We start from the raw sequence: 15827 nt of genomic DNA on the forward strand, positions 1-15827 counted from the left end.
GTAACATTTTTCTGGTCAGTTGTTTACTACACAGTAAAAAAATCGTGGTAATATTACATCTGGGAAGGCGTGCATCTTTTTTTGTCAGAAAAAAATGAGAATTTTACCACTTTCTTGGTGTAATGTCTCTTCCGAATATGTCAAAATTGAGACCAAAAAGTGCCGCTATGGAGGCCTACAGAGCAAAAACTAACGTTGTAAAATGTTTGTTATAGAAAAACCGAAAAACTATGAGAAAAACCGCGATTGGCCAAAAAGTTAATACCATAGACTTATAGTCCATGAAATCCCCTAACTTTTGACTTTCAGGAGTATGGGAAGGCTGTTGCAAAAAGATATTAAGGTTTTGAAAAAATCCATTTTTAACAGTAATTTGCAAAAGCTATGAGAAAAAGTCAAACCAATCCTGGACGTCTATGGCACATTTTGAAGTGCTTTAAAAGACCTTTCGAACTAAGAGAGTCGGAATTGATGAAGTTTTACGGAAATGCGAGCAATTTTAAGATTTTTAAAGTTTTTTTGACCTCAAACTTCAAAGCCCGTTTTACCCAACTTCCCTTTGTCGTAGAGGGCTCATATTTGGCATGAGTTCATCTCATGTATAGAAAAACAAACGCTGAAAGTTTCATCCAAATAGGAGCACCTCGATACGACCTCTAGAACAAACCGAGCAGAATCTACAAATACTGCCTCTTAATAGTTTACAGGACCATATTGGCCAGCATTTTGGATAACATATTTTAAAATTGCATATTTATTCCCAGATTACTTTGGAGCAGTCCATGAATCAGTTTTAATCAACGATTAAAATTGACACTAGATTAATATTTTGTAATGTGTATTTTTAAAGATTTAGAATATAACACATTATATTAGGGAAGTGATTACCAGATAGTACTAGAAAATTCTAAATGTTATGATCAGAAATACTATGTAGTCACTTAAATTGATAAAGCTCCTAACAACTCAATGGGCCACAATAAACTTGATGCTATCAAGCTACCTTCTGTAATCTGCAATTCATCCGACCATATCCACCTGTATGCCACTCCGCAGTCACACCTGAAGTGACTCTGCAGCTACGTACGGTACAAGCATTTTCGGTGGGGCCGTGCGACTCACGCGATAGATAAGCCCAATTTACTGCACGATGAATACGTAGTCGTTCGCAAACGGCGGTTATGAAGTTTCGGGTTGCGCTCTGCTACTATGGCCAGATAAGCTGAAAGGGCGTGCTGCTGCTGAATGACCATCGCCGTATCGAAACCCCCGGATGGCACAGATTACGGAAAGGTTAAGGTCTTGTTCCGCTCACTTTGTTGGTAGATTTTGTTTGCACCCCCTAATTGAGCTCTACGAGCTTCAGTAGTGAGTGGAACTTTCGTGGTTGAAGGCGGATGGGCTCGTGCGTGGAAGTGACTAAATTAGGCTTTATCAACTTGGGGAAGTCCGCACACACGATTGTGCGCTACAATCGAAGAATCGGTTACGTCTTTGGAACACCTGGCCTGTCTGAGAATGACGAATTTTGGATGATCTTGATTGTCGGTAAACTGCAGCTGAAAGTGAATTTGTCGTTTTGGAAGACAACCTTCAATTGAGAGATGTGCTCTGGACACAAAAAATCCAAAATTATACCTTGCCAACAAAGTTAGCTGTTGTGTCCAGGTCTTCAAGCGATTTGAATATCTCCACTGTGTGATTTGGACCTCGGTAATTGAGATCCTCCGCCGACTTAGCCGAAGTCCAAAGTGCGTCTCCGTCGGTTGCCCACTTTAGTCGGTGACTGCCTTTACGAGAGTGGCTCGCCTGTTTTATTTCTTAAATCGATTTTAACTAGCCCCAACGGCCATTTGTCCGTCGCGCCGTACAGACCAGCTCTGCGGAGAAGTCATCTTCGGAGAGGCCAGCCAGGCCAATTGCCGGGGTGATTTTTTGGCCTCAGCCTGTTTCACCGGGCCAGTGTGTCGGGCCACGGCGCAATCAGAGATGATCGTTTAGAAGTGATTAGCTAAGACAAACCGACCACGGGTACGATACGGTAGACGGTGAGGGAAGAGGATAATGATTGCGACTTGGAGGGCAGGGTTGAAGTCAATTTCTATCAGATGTCACTATTGTGATTAAACCCCCGGAGGTATGCAATGATAAACCAATAGAAGCAATTAAAAATCGCCAACAGATGGCGTTGTTTTCGCGAATCTCCTGAAAGTATGCAATGCCCAAGAATTAAACCCTGCGTCTACCCTTGCCCTGGCGTTAGTAAGGTCTCACCTACAACAATTCTCCGATTGCTACGCTGAAGCTCAATCGTCATGAGAGAGTAAGCAAATGAACAGATGAAAAAACGCACACAATTTTGACGAACCACCTCGGAATGAGCAAACGAGAGTGGATAATACACGGGACGAATAATGATACACATCTGTAATAATAGTTCAAATCAATCATCCTATGATTTGTTTCTTTCTTCGTTCATCTAACACGCACCGACGCGGGATTCGATCTTGGCTCGAAAGATTTGGAAGTCACGTTCTTGGCGGACAATTTGATTGCTCCGGGTCTCGGATCAAGTTGCGAGTTTGGGGCAGAATTAAGGGAAATTATACGTTAGTGTCAATTCCAAACTGGACTTTTTAGAACTTTGATATAACTTTCACAAAAAAACAATACAAATTTCAAATTTTCAAATGGGTAACTCCGCCAACTCACACAGCAGTTGCCCCGACCCCTCTTCGATTTGCGTGAAACTTTGTCCTATGGGGTAACTTTTGTCCCTGATCACGAATCCGAGATCCGTTTTTTGATATCTCGTGACGGAGGGGCGGTACGACCCCTTCCATTTTTGAACATGTGAAAAAAGAGGTGTTTTTCAATAATTTGCAGCCTGAAACGGTGATGAGATAGAAATTTGGTGTCAAAGGGACTTTTGTGTAAAATTAGACGCCCGATTTGATGGCGTACTCAGAATTCCGAATAAACGTATTTTTCATCGAAAAAAACACTAAAAAAGTTTTAAAAATTCTCCCATTTTCCGTTACTCGACTGTAAAAAATTTTGGAACATGTCATTTTATGGGAAATTTAATGTACTTTTCGAATCTACATTGTCCCAGAAGGGTCATTTTTTCATTTAGAACAAAATTTTTCATTTTAAAATTTTGTGTTTTTTATAACTTTGCAGGGTTATTTTTTAGAGTGTAACAATGTTCTACAAAATTGTAGAGCAAACAACTACAAAAATTTTGATATATAGACATAAGGGGTTTGCTTATAAACATCACGAGTTATCGCGATTTTACGAAAAAAAGTTTTGAAAAAGTTGGTCGTCATCGATCATGGCCATTCATGGTCACCCGCGACAGATACGGACGACGAAACAAAGTCATGATTTTGTTTTAGAAACCAAAGCTGATATTGATTCAGCCTTGGAATCTTTAACTAATGCAATTTTGGATGCTAGGAATATTGCTATTCCAAAAGTCCAAGTCAAATTTGATTCTCCCATTATTGATGACGATCTTCAGCTTCTGATTCGTCTGAAAAATGTTCGCCGAAGACAGTATCAACGTTCTCGTGATCCTGCACTGAAGCGAATTCAAAAAGATTTGCAAAAGGTTATTGACCACAGATTCACTCTCCTGCGAAATGAAAAGTTCGCAAGAGATGTCGAACAAATTAAACCTTATTCCAAACCTTTTTGGAAACTTTCAAAGGTTCTTAAGAAACCTCAAAAACCCATCCCTTCTTTAAAAGATGGTGATAATATTCTATTAACTATTGGGGAAAAAGCTCAAAAACTTGCTCAGCAGTTTGAGAGTGCTCATAATTTCAACTTGAATGTTTTGAGTCCTATTGAAAATCAAATTTCAATAGAATTTCAGAATATTGCTGAACAAGAATTTTCATCAGATGAAGTTTTTAATACGGATCTGAATGAAATAAAATCTATTATCAAAAAATTTAAAAATATGAAAGCCCCTGGTGAGGATGGCATTTTTTACATTTTAATTAAAAAATTACCAGAAGCAACTTTAAGTTGCTTGGTCAAAATTTTCAACAAATGTTTTGATTTGGCATATTTTCCCAGTAGTTGGAAAAATGCCAAAGTAATTCCGATTTTGAAACCGGATAAAAATCCTGCTGAAGCCTCAAGCTATCGGCCCATTAGTTTGCTTTCATCTATTAGTAAATTATTCGAAAGAATAATTCTTAATAGAATGATGACGCACATTAATGAAAATTCAATTTTCGCTGATGAGCAGTTTGGATTTCGCCTTGGGCATTCAACTACTCATCAGTTGTTGAGAGTTTCAAATTTAATTCGAAGCAACAAATCTGAGGGCTATTCTACTGGCGCTGCTCTTCTAGACATAGAAAAAGCATTTGACAGTGTTTGGCATAAAGGTTTGATTGCGAAATTGAAAAGGTTTAATTTTCCGATTTATATCGTGAAAATTATTCAAAATTATTTGACGGATCGTACTCTGCAGGTATGTTATCAGAATAGCAAATCTGATCAACTACCTGTACGTGCTGGCGTCCCTCAAGGAAGCATTTTGGGTCCAATTTTATACAATATTTTTACTTCTGACTTGCCTGATTTGCCCCCAGGATGTCAGAAATCACTTTTTGCTGATGACACAAGCATCTCCGCCAAAGGTAGAAGCCTTCGTGTCATCACAAGAAGATTACAAAAAAGCTTGGATATTTTCAATTCTTATTTGAAAGAATGGAAAATTACTCCAAATGCTGCAAAAACTCAACTTATTATTTTCCCTCACAAACCAAGGGCTGATTTTCTTAAACCAAAAAGTCATCACATTATAAAGATGAATGAGGTAAATTTAAAGTGGGAGGATCAAGTGAAATATCTTGGACTTGGTTTTGACAAAAACCTTACTTACAAGGATCACATTGAAAGTATCCAGGTTAAATGTAACAAATATATTAAATGTTTGTATCCACTTATAAACAGGAATTCTAGACTTTGTCTCAAGAATAAACTGTTAATTTATAAACAAATTTTCAGACCTGCCATGCTTTATGCTGTGCCGATCTGGACAAGCTGTTGCTTAACCAGGAAGAAAAAACTTCAGAGGATTCAGAACAAAATTCTGAAAATGATTCTGAAACTTCCTCCCTGGTTCAGCACCAGTGAACTTCATCAATTAGCCGAAGTTGACACTTTGGATGTTATGTCCAATAAGATAATTGATGCATTTCGACAAAAATCATTGCAGTCTTCAGCTGCATTGATCCGCTCTTTATATAGTTTATAAGTTAGTTTTAAGGTATCCCTTTTTCCTTTTGTACATTTAGGACCTCCTACATTTGAAATCACTGAATAGCGAAAGCTACAATATTTCATGAATAAATGAAAGTTGCTAATATTTAAAATTGAGGTGAAAAGTCATCGTTTGTGATTGGACACTCAATAATATTTTAACTGAATGAATGTACATGGAAAAGAAATTTGAATAAATATAAATTAAAAAAAAAAAAAAACGACGAAACAAAGAGAAACGCAAAAAGTAACTTTTTCAAAACTTTTTTTCGTAAAATCGCGATAACTCGTGATGTTTATAAGCAAACCCCTTATGTCTATATATCAAAATTTTTGTAATGGAGCATTTCCATTCGAGCAGTTTTTGCTTTTTTCTACAATGTATTCCTTATGGGAGAACTGTCATTTCTACCACTCGAATCCGGTGCTCCATTGTCTAACATTGTTACACTATAACATTGATACACTCTAAAAAATAACCCTGCAAAGTTAGAAAAAACACGAAATTTTAAAATGAAAAATTTTGTTCTGAATGAAAAAATGACCCTTCTGGGACAATGTAGATTCGAAAAGTATGTCCCGGGGTCAAAAACCGTCGACCTCTTGCTTGTTACGGCGGTAGACCCACAGATCTTAACTCCAGGGAGTCCTTGGATGACCCAAGATAGCCCAAAAAAAAGTCTACCATACTCACTGAAGCTATGCGGGTATGTCCCAAGGTCAAAATCCGTCGACCTCTGGCTTGTTACGGCGGTAGACCCTCAGATATTGACTCCAGGGAGTCCTTGGATGACCCAGGACACCCTAAAAGATCATCAAAGTAGTCTACCATACTCACTGAAGCTATGCGGGTATGTCCTGAGGTCAAAATCAAAAGTCAAAAGTTGTTACAACAATGCACTGTAGCCTACCGCACTTACTGAAGCTGTCTGGGTAGGATCCGTTGTCAAAATTTTGAAGCTTCGACTTGTTTCTTCGGTTAGCCTGTTGCACAAAACTTCCGGAAGTTTCGGATGGACTAGAACATCCCAGGTGTTCCAAAACCATGCTAAAATGTTTAAATAACATCACTAAACAAAATACAATTGATACATTTTGGAAATTTTCCAACAAATTACGAAATCACAAAGATTCTTAAATTAAGTCATATTCTCAATTAAAGTCATGGACATTCTTTTTTTAAACGATTCTCGATTTAAACACCCCCATTTCGTTGTGTAAATCAAGAATATGGTGTACGCCATCAAATCGGGCGTCTAATTTTACATAAAAGTCCCTTTGACACCAAATTTCTATCTCATCACCGTTTCAGGCTGCAAATTATTGAAAAACACCTCTTTTTTCGCATGTTCAAAAATGGAAGGGGTCGTACCGCCCCTCCGTCACGAGATATCAAAAACGGACCTCGGATTCGTGATCAGGGACAAAAGTTACCCCTTAGGACAAAGTTTCACGCAAATCGAAGAGGGGTCGGGGCAACTTTTCCCGATTTCGTGTGAGTTTGTAGAGAATTACCCAAATCACTAAACCGATGAGAATCGACGAATCGTCTTCAGAAAGCAAACACCAAACAAATTAAATGATTCCCCGAGGGGTAGATTGCACATTGATTTCGCAATTCCAGCACATCCAGCAAGAGAGATGATGAACCCGATCTAGATTTGGATTATGTGGATTGTGGATAGGCAGCATCAAGCCAACCAACTGATCGGTTGAAGACCGTCAGATAGCGACAAATTGCCGGTTATACCGGACGAATTGGGCTGATTATGTCTCATTGTTGATTGTTTGAAATGAGTGGTTATTCCCAGTAAAGTTGATGGGGTCTAATGATTTCTGATGAATATATTCTTGATTTTTTTTTTTTTGCTAAAATTTGTGATTCTCTAACGAAAAACTCAAAATCCCATTTACAACATTGTCCACGAGCACCCAAAGACCACCCAAAACAATCCCACCGATTCATTTCGCGTAAAAATCTCCCACAGCAGAGCGTCTTCGTTCCGCCCCGATGCAGTGATGACACTTAACCTAAAATTAACTTTCATCAGTGCGAGGTTGTTTCACGAAACCAAGCAAGCGAGAGGCACCCCCCTTTCCCGTCACATTTTTCACACTTTACGCACTCTTGACGAAATCAGGTTGCGAATCGGCAATCGCCCCCCGCGAAAGAGTTATGAATGGCTGCCATTTATTTGTGGCCTGCTGATTGTGGCCACTACTGCGCGGATGGATGGGGATGGTTTGGTGGTGGGAAGGGATGACCAACCCGCCAAAACTCTCACTTTCCGACGCTCCCAAGTGGTTGCCGCCGGCACTATGCGTTGAGTGCGGGGGAGAGCACTGTTATAAAAACTTATAAATAAACATTTAATTTTAAAATGTTTTTCTCTTGTTCGGACTCGATACCGACAAATTTTACTTTTGACCCTCAAATACGCAAAATTGTTTTTAAAAAAATGGTGTTGATAAAAAATGCATTTTGTTAGGCTTTTAGTTATGATCTAGTAGGGGGTGAAAAGAGAGAACGCGTAACGTGATTTTCGAATGATCCCACTTTATTTACATCGAAAAAGTATGAGGTGGTTCAAACACAAGCTTAAATTTTATTCTTGCACTCTAATAATTTGGTTTGAAACCTGTTGTGCATATTATTTTTTCATGTTTTTGATTCAATATGTAGTGTGTCTCCCGAGGTTTCGCCAATTTCTCCACATTTCACCAATTGTGGTCGGATAAAAAAGGTCTCTTCCGGGAGGTTTCTTTTCGGGAGACAAAGAACTGCGTCAGAAGTGGGTGGAGTTTTGCGAAGACGGTTTTAACCAAAATTTGAGCGAGAGCCTTTCGGATGTTCCGTGCACATTGCAAAACGAAACTATTGGCACTACGCCCCCCGGGGCATGGCCTTCCTCTAACGTGGGATTTCTGCTCCAGCGCCTCTGACGAGACAGGAGAAACCGGGACCGACCTTTTACTTCACCATCCGATAGAAGCTCAGTGGATAAGGCGGGAATCGAACCCGCGTCTCATAGCATCATCGGGATCGGCAGCCGAAGCCGCTACCCCTGCGCCACGAGACCCACACACCCATGCACATTGCAAGAAAAAATAAAACGACTGGAATAAACGTTTAATACAAAAAAAAAACAGAGACGTGCTCACCATTCGGGCGGAATTAATTGATGAAGACGACCTCCAGATGGGCAAGGGAATTAGCCAGCAGGAATCACATCTATTACAAAATTCACATCCCTTACAAAAAATCAGGAAACCAAAATTGCTTTTCTCAAAAATTTCTCTAATGATCGATTACAATACTTGCTGCTTCTGGCGAACAGTAAAATGGTTCCGCTTTGACAGCTCAAAAACGGTTCCGCTTTTGAGCCCCTCTATTCACCCCCCCAGATTATTAAATGCTTTAATGAGGTCGCAACGCAACAACTCGAATTTGATGTTTAAAGTGAGATTTTTTTTAATTTGTTCATGGTTGGATTATTTGAAGTCTTATACAAACCTTCGGATAGTTAAACTTCGGATAATCGAAACTTCGAGTTATCAAATAATATATCAAATAAGAAGATAGTTTCAAATTAAAATAAAAAATCTTGAAGGTATTTTTAGTGTTCTTTACATAATTATCTCAACATTCAATGGTTTTCATATTTGTACAATTAGTAAAAACTATGCAAATATCATATGATTTTATTTATTGTATGATCTCCATACCCGGAGGCAACTTAGTTTTGGAATCGAATGTGAGCGCTAGGTGAACAATTCGATCATCTTTTACTCCGTAATCTATACACCCACGTGCATAAGTTGTATCATATAATTAGATTTATTTCGATTATATTGTCTTATCCAAATACAAACAAAAACTTTTTAACTGTATAACTAAATGCAATACTTAAAAGAACAATTCTCTGACACTTCGGACAACGGTTACATTTATTTTTGGTTTGAATGAAACTTTGTGTGTTCCTTTTGTATGACCAAAATAGGTTTGGCATTATTAGTTTGTCCATTCAAATCTCCATACCATTTTGGCAACTGATCCCACAAAAAGACTACTTAACTATTCAAAAATCTATATCTTCGAATTTTATGATTAATTTGGTGTCTTAGACAAATTTGTAGATATTGATAAAGACATCTCAGAATCACTCATCCAAAAATTTAAACACGAAAAATATTCATTTTTGGAAACCGCGGACCCATTTTGGATGCCCATATTAAATGGCACTTTTTCTCATTTAAATCTTTTGGTTCAAACGTTTTTCATAAACACTTATTTACTGGGATTTTTATACAGCAAAAGATTGAAACAATGGAATTGTAGTTATTATATGTAAAGTATGTTTTAAAACCGCTATTTAAAACATTTTAGAGTTCATTCCAATTTTACCATCGTTTTAAAATTGAAAAAACATGATTCAACATTGGAGTTTGCTTAGTGAAACGATATTGAAGAAAAATTTAAGAAATAAAAAAATTAACACTTTCTTACTACAATAACAAGTTTTCTCTAATGGCATTTAAATTTTATTGTTTGAAACATTAAAAGAGCCTTTTGAAGTGCCGTTTGAACATATTTTATGATAGGCATAGCAATTCATTTAATTTATTAAAGGACCTTTTTTTCTCAAAAATTGTTCAACATTAAAATTTTTAGAAGAATCTTATTTTTGGAAATGTTTGAATGGAAATTGCGTAGCTCACCGAGTTCGGAAAGGTTAATTTTACTTTCAAAATTAAATATTTTTTTTTTGAGATTTTGTTTCTTTGGAAAACATTTAGCTCAGTCAAGGCGAATAGTTTGGCGTAAGGGGTTTGTTGATAATTTCACCAAGATTTTACAAAACCTGGAAAATTAAAACAATTAACCCCCTACAACTCAACCCCGCCTCTAGGCGCCAACAATCAATTTTTAACCGATTTTTCATTTTTAAAAGCAAATAAAATTTCAGAAAATTTTAGGATTGGGTAATTTCTGAAAAAGTTGGTCGTCATCGATCATGGCCGTTCATGGTCACCCACGACAGACACGGACGACAAAACAAAGAGAAACGCAAAAAGTAACTTTTTCAAAACTTTTTTTCGTAAAATCGCGATAACTCGTGATGTTTATAAGCAAACCCCATATGTCTACATAACACAAATTTTTGTAATTGTCTGCTCTACAACTTTGTAGAACATTGTTACACTCTTAAAAATAACCCTGCAAAGTTAGAAAAACACGAAATTTTAAAATGAAAAAAATTGTTCTAAATGAAAAATGACCCATCTGGATCAATGTAGATTCGAAAAGTACATTAAATTTCCTATAAAATGACATGTTCCAAATTTTTTTTATAGTCGAGTAACGAAAAATGGGAGAATTTTTTAAACATTTTTAGTGTTCTTTTCGATGAAAAAAACGTATTTTTCGGAATTCTAAGTACGCCATGAAATCGGGCGTCTAATTTTACATAAAAGTCCCTTTAACACCAAATTTCTATCTCATCACCGTTTCAGACTGCAAATTATTGAAAAACACCTCTTTTTTCGCATGTTCAAAAATGGAAGGGGTCGTACCACCCCTCCGTCACGAGATATCAAAAAATGGACCTCGGATTCGTGATCAGGGACAAAAGTTACCCCTTAGGACAAAGTTTCACGCAAATCGAATTGGGGTCGGGGCAACTTTTCCCGATTTTGTGTGAGTTGGTAGAAAATTACCCGATTGGGAGTTTGACTTTTGTTATGTAACTTAGCCAATGTTCTTCAAAATATGTTTTTTTCTTGACTCACTAACATTTTCTTTATTTTATGTTAAAATAAGCATGCAGTATTTTTTTTGTTAAACCACACAGAAATAGTGGTATTAATATTCATAAGGGCATATTGATAGATTTTTTCAGAAAAAAATTTAATATTACACAAGAACTGGTTAATTATCATCAGTTTCTGGTTAATTTTCATAAGGATCACATTTTTACACAATTTTTAAAGTAAAATTTTTCAAAAAGGAGTGGTATTTAACCAACCAAATTTTCAACATTCCATTTTTTTTTTGTGGTGCAGACTTTGCCTAAATGTATTTTAATATATTTGAAATGATAATGGTAATTCTATAGTTGAAAATTTAAAAAAAAAAAACAAAAATTGAAAAAGTGGCTGTCAATAAAAAAAACTTTAAATGAAACAAGAAATAATAAAACAAAATTTGATCAAAATGACTTCCCATGGATATTGGGAAAAATTAGCAGTGGAGGGTGAATTTGCTTTGGAGAGATACAGCCATCAATACCTCCCGAGTCTAGTGGTGAGATTGGGCCATTCAAAATACTGAAATTTTGTATGACCCAATCTAACCCCTTAAACCCAATATCACCCCGGATAACGGTAGCCAAAAGGTCTCTCTTTCAGAAATGTGTTTTCTTTTTATTCTCGACAACTTGGTATAAGACTGAAAAACTCCCAAAAAATCATTCAAAAACGTTGCATACAAAACCCGTTTTTTTTACCATAATAAGATAAAAATTGGTATTGGTCTCTACTTAAACTGCGTCGACGAAACTTTGTGTAAAAAAAGAAAAAAATCTGCAGGATACATTTTCCATCTGACTTCTAGGTGGATTGATCACCAAACTTGATACGTAAAAATGTGTGCCTTGGAACAACAAAAAACTTTCCTGAAAACACTAAATCCTTAAGAGCGAGTTTTTCACCGATGTGAAACAGGTCGTATCGAGTTGCTCCGATTTGGATGAAACTTTCAGCGTTTGTTTGTCTATACATGAGATGAACTCATGCCAAATATGAGCCCTCTACGACAAAGGGAAGTGGGATAAAACGGGCATTGAAGTTTGAGGTCCAAAACACATGAAAAATCTTAAAATTGCTCGCATTTCCGTAAAACTTCATCAATTCCAACTCTCTTAGGTGCATTCGAAAGGTCTTTTGAAGCCCTTCAAAATGTGCTATAGACATCTAGGATTGGTTTGACTTTTTTTCATAGCTTTTGCAAATTACTGTTAAAAATTGATTTTTTAAAAACCTTAATAACTTTTGGCAACAGCCTCAAACACCCATACTCCCATAGGTCAAAAGTTAGGGAATTTCATGGACTATAAGCCTACGGTATTAACTTTTTGGCCAATTGCAGTTTTTCTCATAGTTTTTCGATTTTTCTAGAACAAACATTTTACAACGTTAGTTTTTGCCCTGTAGGCCAAGAAGACGGCACTTTTTGGTCTCAATTTTGTCATATTCGGAATCCTCGGTCAATTTCACGTAAGTTAGAAGTATTGGAGTTGTAATTTTGATTTAAAAAATAATTAAATAAAAAATTTTTGAAAAAAGAAATAAATCTTATTTACCCTATGATCAATACGTCAAATGCTGTTTCAAGTAGGCGAAAACTTGTTTACCCCTAATCCTACAAAATTCTAAATAATATTTTAATTAATTCTAAATGGCATTTTTTCCAATCAAATTCAAAATTCCAACACCTCAATCTAATGTAAAATTTTCTGAGGATTCCGAATATGTCAAAATTGAGACCAAAAAGTGCCGCTATGGAGGCCTACAGAGCAAAAACTAACGTTGTAAAATGTTTGTTCTAGAAAAATCGTAAAACTATGAGAAAAATTGCGATTGGCCAAAAAGTTAATACCGTAGGCTTATAGTCCATGAAATTCCCTAACTTTTGACCTATGGGAGTATGGGTGTTGGAGGCTGTTGCCAAAAGTTATTAAGGTTTAAAAAAAATCAATTTTTAACAGTAATTTGCAAAAGCTATGAGAAAAAGTCAAACCAATTCTGGATGTCTATAGCACATTTTGAAGGGCTTCAAAAGACCTTTCGAATGCATCTAAGAGAGTTGGAATTGATGAAGTTTTACGGAAATGCGAGCAATTTTAAGATTTTTCATGTGTTTTGGACCTCAAACTTCAATGCCCGTTTTACCCCACTTCCCTTTGTCGTAGAGGGCTCATATTTGGCATGAGTTCATCTCATGCATAGACAAACAAACGCTGAAAGTTTCATCCAAATCGGAGCAACTCGATACGACCTCTAGAACAAACCGAGCAGAATCTACAAATACTGCCTCTTAAAATGTGTCCTAGCAAAGTTTTATATTTTTGATTGTAGAATTGTAGAAATAGATTGTGTGCATACAAACTATACCCTTAGCTCATATTTGGTCCAGAAGCCTAGACATCTCTCAAGGAACAATATTCAGAATGAGCAATTTCTCGATTTAAGTTGATTTTTTTACTGTCCACAGCTGACCCACCCGCACCAACTGTAGTAAAAGTTATGCGATTCAAGAGCGCTTGTGTGCACTCTTTTTGCAGAACATCTTGGCAACTATACAGTGAAAAAATAATCCCAGGCCAGGGCCGGCTGACTGATTTCCTTTATTATTTTTGCTTCGGATTTGGAGCTGCTGACTGGCTGAGTGAGGAAAGTCCCAAGCTTCGGCAGTTATAAATGAGATGTTTATCTCGTTCGGGCGCGCAAGTTTTGCCTTTCATCTTGGCGACGACGACGGAAAAAAGCACACCCAATTCCCCCAGTAGTGGTGTGGTGAATGGACGAATCGGTCCCAAAGATTTATGCCGTTCGCCAAAGATGCCATCGAGTGCCATTAGAAGCGCAACGACCTTCGACTGGTCCCGGGAACCCGAGCTTTGTGTAAACAGAGAAAGGCACTTTTTTGTACACTGGAATTGATTTATTGTGTGATTTGCGTTTTAATCAAACGGCGTCGTCGCCATAGTCGACCCTGGTTACGGCCCCAAAACTATGGCCAGACTTTCATCGGCTGGTCAGTTAGTGGCCGGCGCGGCTTTGAGGGCCCCAAAAGGGCCCTTTTTTGGTCAAATCTAAAAAGGAATAGAGAAAAAAATAAGCGGTGCTAACGAAAAACAACAAGCTAACCAAATTGGAGAAATGATTTACAAATATTGGAAAATAGTGGAGATTTATGGAATTTCGCCGGCGATGAGTAATGGATGCAGCGAAAATCAAGGGGTTTGTTTATCGGATTGTTTTCTGATTTGGGGGTTTGAGAAAGTGATAAGTGTTACATGGCCATTAGGGTGCCCAGAATATGCGACTTTTTCTCAAAACCTCGCTCCACAAGCTGATTATTGTTCCTGGAGCTATTTTAGAACTCTGGACCAAATATGAGCAAAATTGGTTGACATTTACCCATTGATACTCAAAGGTGATGTTTGTATGGGAAAAATTGAAAAAATGTATGGAAAACTTAACATACTCTTAAGAGAGCGGCCGTGGCTGACTGGTTACGGTGTTCGCTTTGTAAGCGAATGGTTCTGGGTTCGATGCCCATCTGCTCCCAACGAGAAAGTTAAGAACATAGAAAATTGAAATGATGAACGAAAAACCAAAGTCGCTCGAGGCGGGGTTCGATCCTCCGTCCTTTGGATTGGTAAGCAAAAATGCTAACCACTAGGCCATGACGACTTGGTGAACCTGAACTGGAATTAGGAATACTATTAAAGAGAGCGAGTTGTGGCGCTATAACCACGGCAATAGTGTCCAGGGCATTCGTGGAAATACAATGTCCCATCCCAGAGGGTCCCGGAGTACCAAACCTTCTTAGCATGGTGCTCCCAACGAATACAACCAAATCTCGGAGCGTATGGTGGTGTGTCCCCACGCTTCTTCCTCCCCTGTCGATTCAGAATTGTGTTGTTGTTCGAACACTCAGTGCTCAAACTCAACCCAATTACGAGTCATCTCTGCGATACGGCTTTACGCAGTAGGCCTGGCCGCTTTAACGCTTGTGTTGTTTCAATGCATTCCGATGCAATGGCGCACTACAAATGTTAATAAATGACAAGAAGAGTGCTAGGCGTCATCTAACCTAAGGCACTCTCCAGGATCCCTTCGAAAGATTGGCTGCGCTAGGGTCTGATTAGATTAGATTAGATTAGGAAAACTTAACATACTCTTACGTATTGATCTGCACGGTGCGCTTCTTCCATCAAAATATTCCAAAAAGTGAGATTCTCATTTAAAATTTAATGCTCTACAACTTTCTAGAACATACCAAAGCTGTAAAACTTGATCCGGAAAAGTTGTTAGCGATTTAGAAAAGTCATTTTTGTATGAAAAACATTTTTTTCACCATCTTTAGACTCGGGTATCAATGGGTTAATCTCAACCAATTTCGCCAAAAATTTGCACAGATGCTTAAAATAACCCAAAAAACCCTTTTCCGCTTGTGGAGCAGGGGGTCATTTTTTCTGGGCACCCTAATCGCCATCCATATTAATTAAATCGTACACTGAAAAAAACCAATTCTCGAAATCGTGAATTAAATTCACGAATGCGAGAACCACGAAGGAATATATTCACGTTCATGGTGCAAATGCACCATACTCATGAATAAATTCCTTCGTGGTTCTGACATTCGTGAACTTAATTCACGATTACGAGAATTGATTTTTTTCTGTGTACGATCAAATGATTTAAAAAAAATTAGATTTCCAAACCGGCCTAAAAGAATTTCAACAGTTGTTTTT

Source organism: Culex pipiens, chromosome 2 (assembly GCF_016801865.2).
Source record: "Culex pipiens pallens isolate TS chromosome 2, TS_CPP_V2, whole genome shotgun sequence".
Lineage (NCBI taxonomy): Eukaryota > Metazoa > Arthropoda > Insecta > Diptera > Culicidae > Culex > Culex pipiens.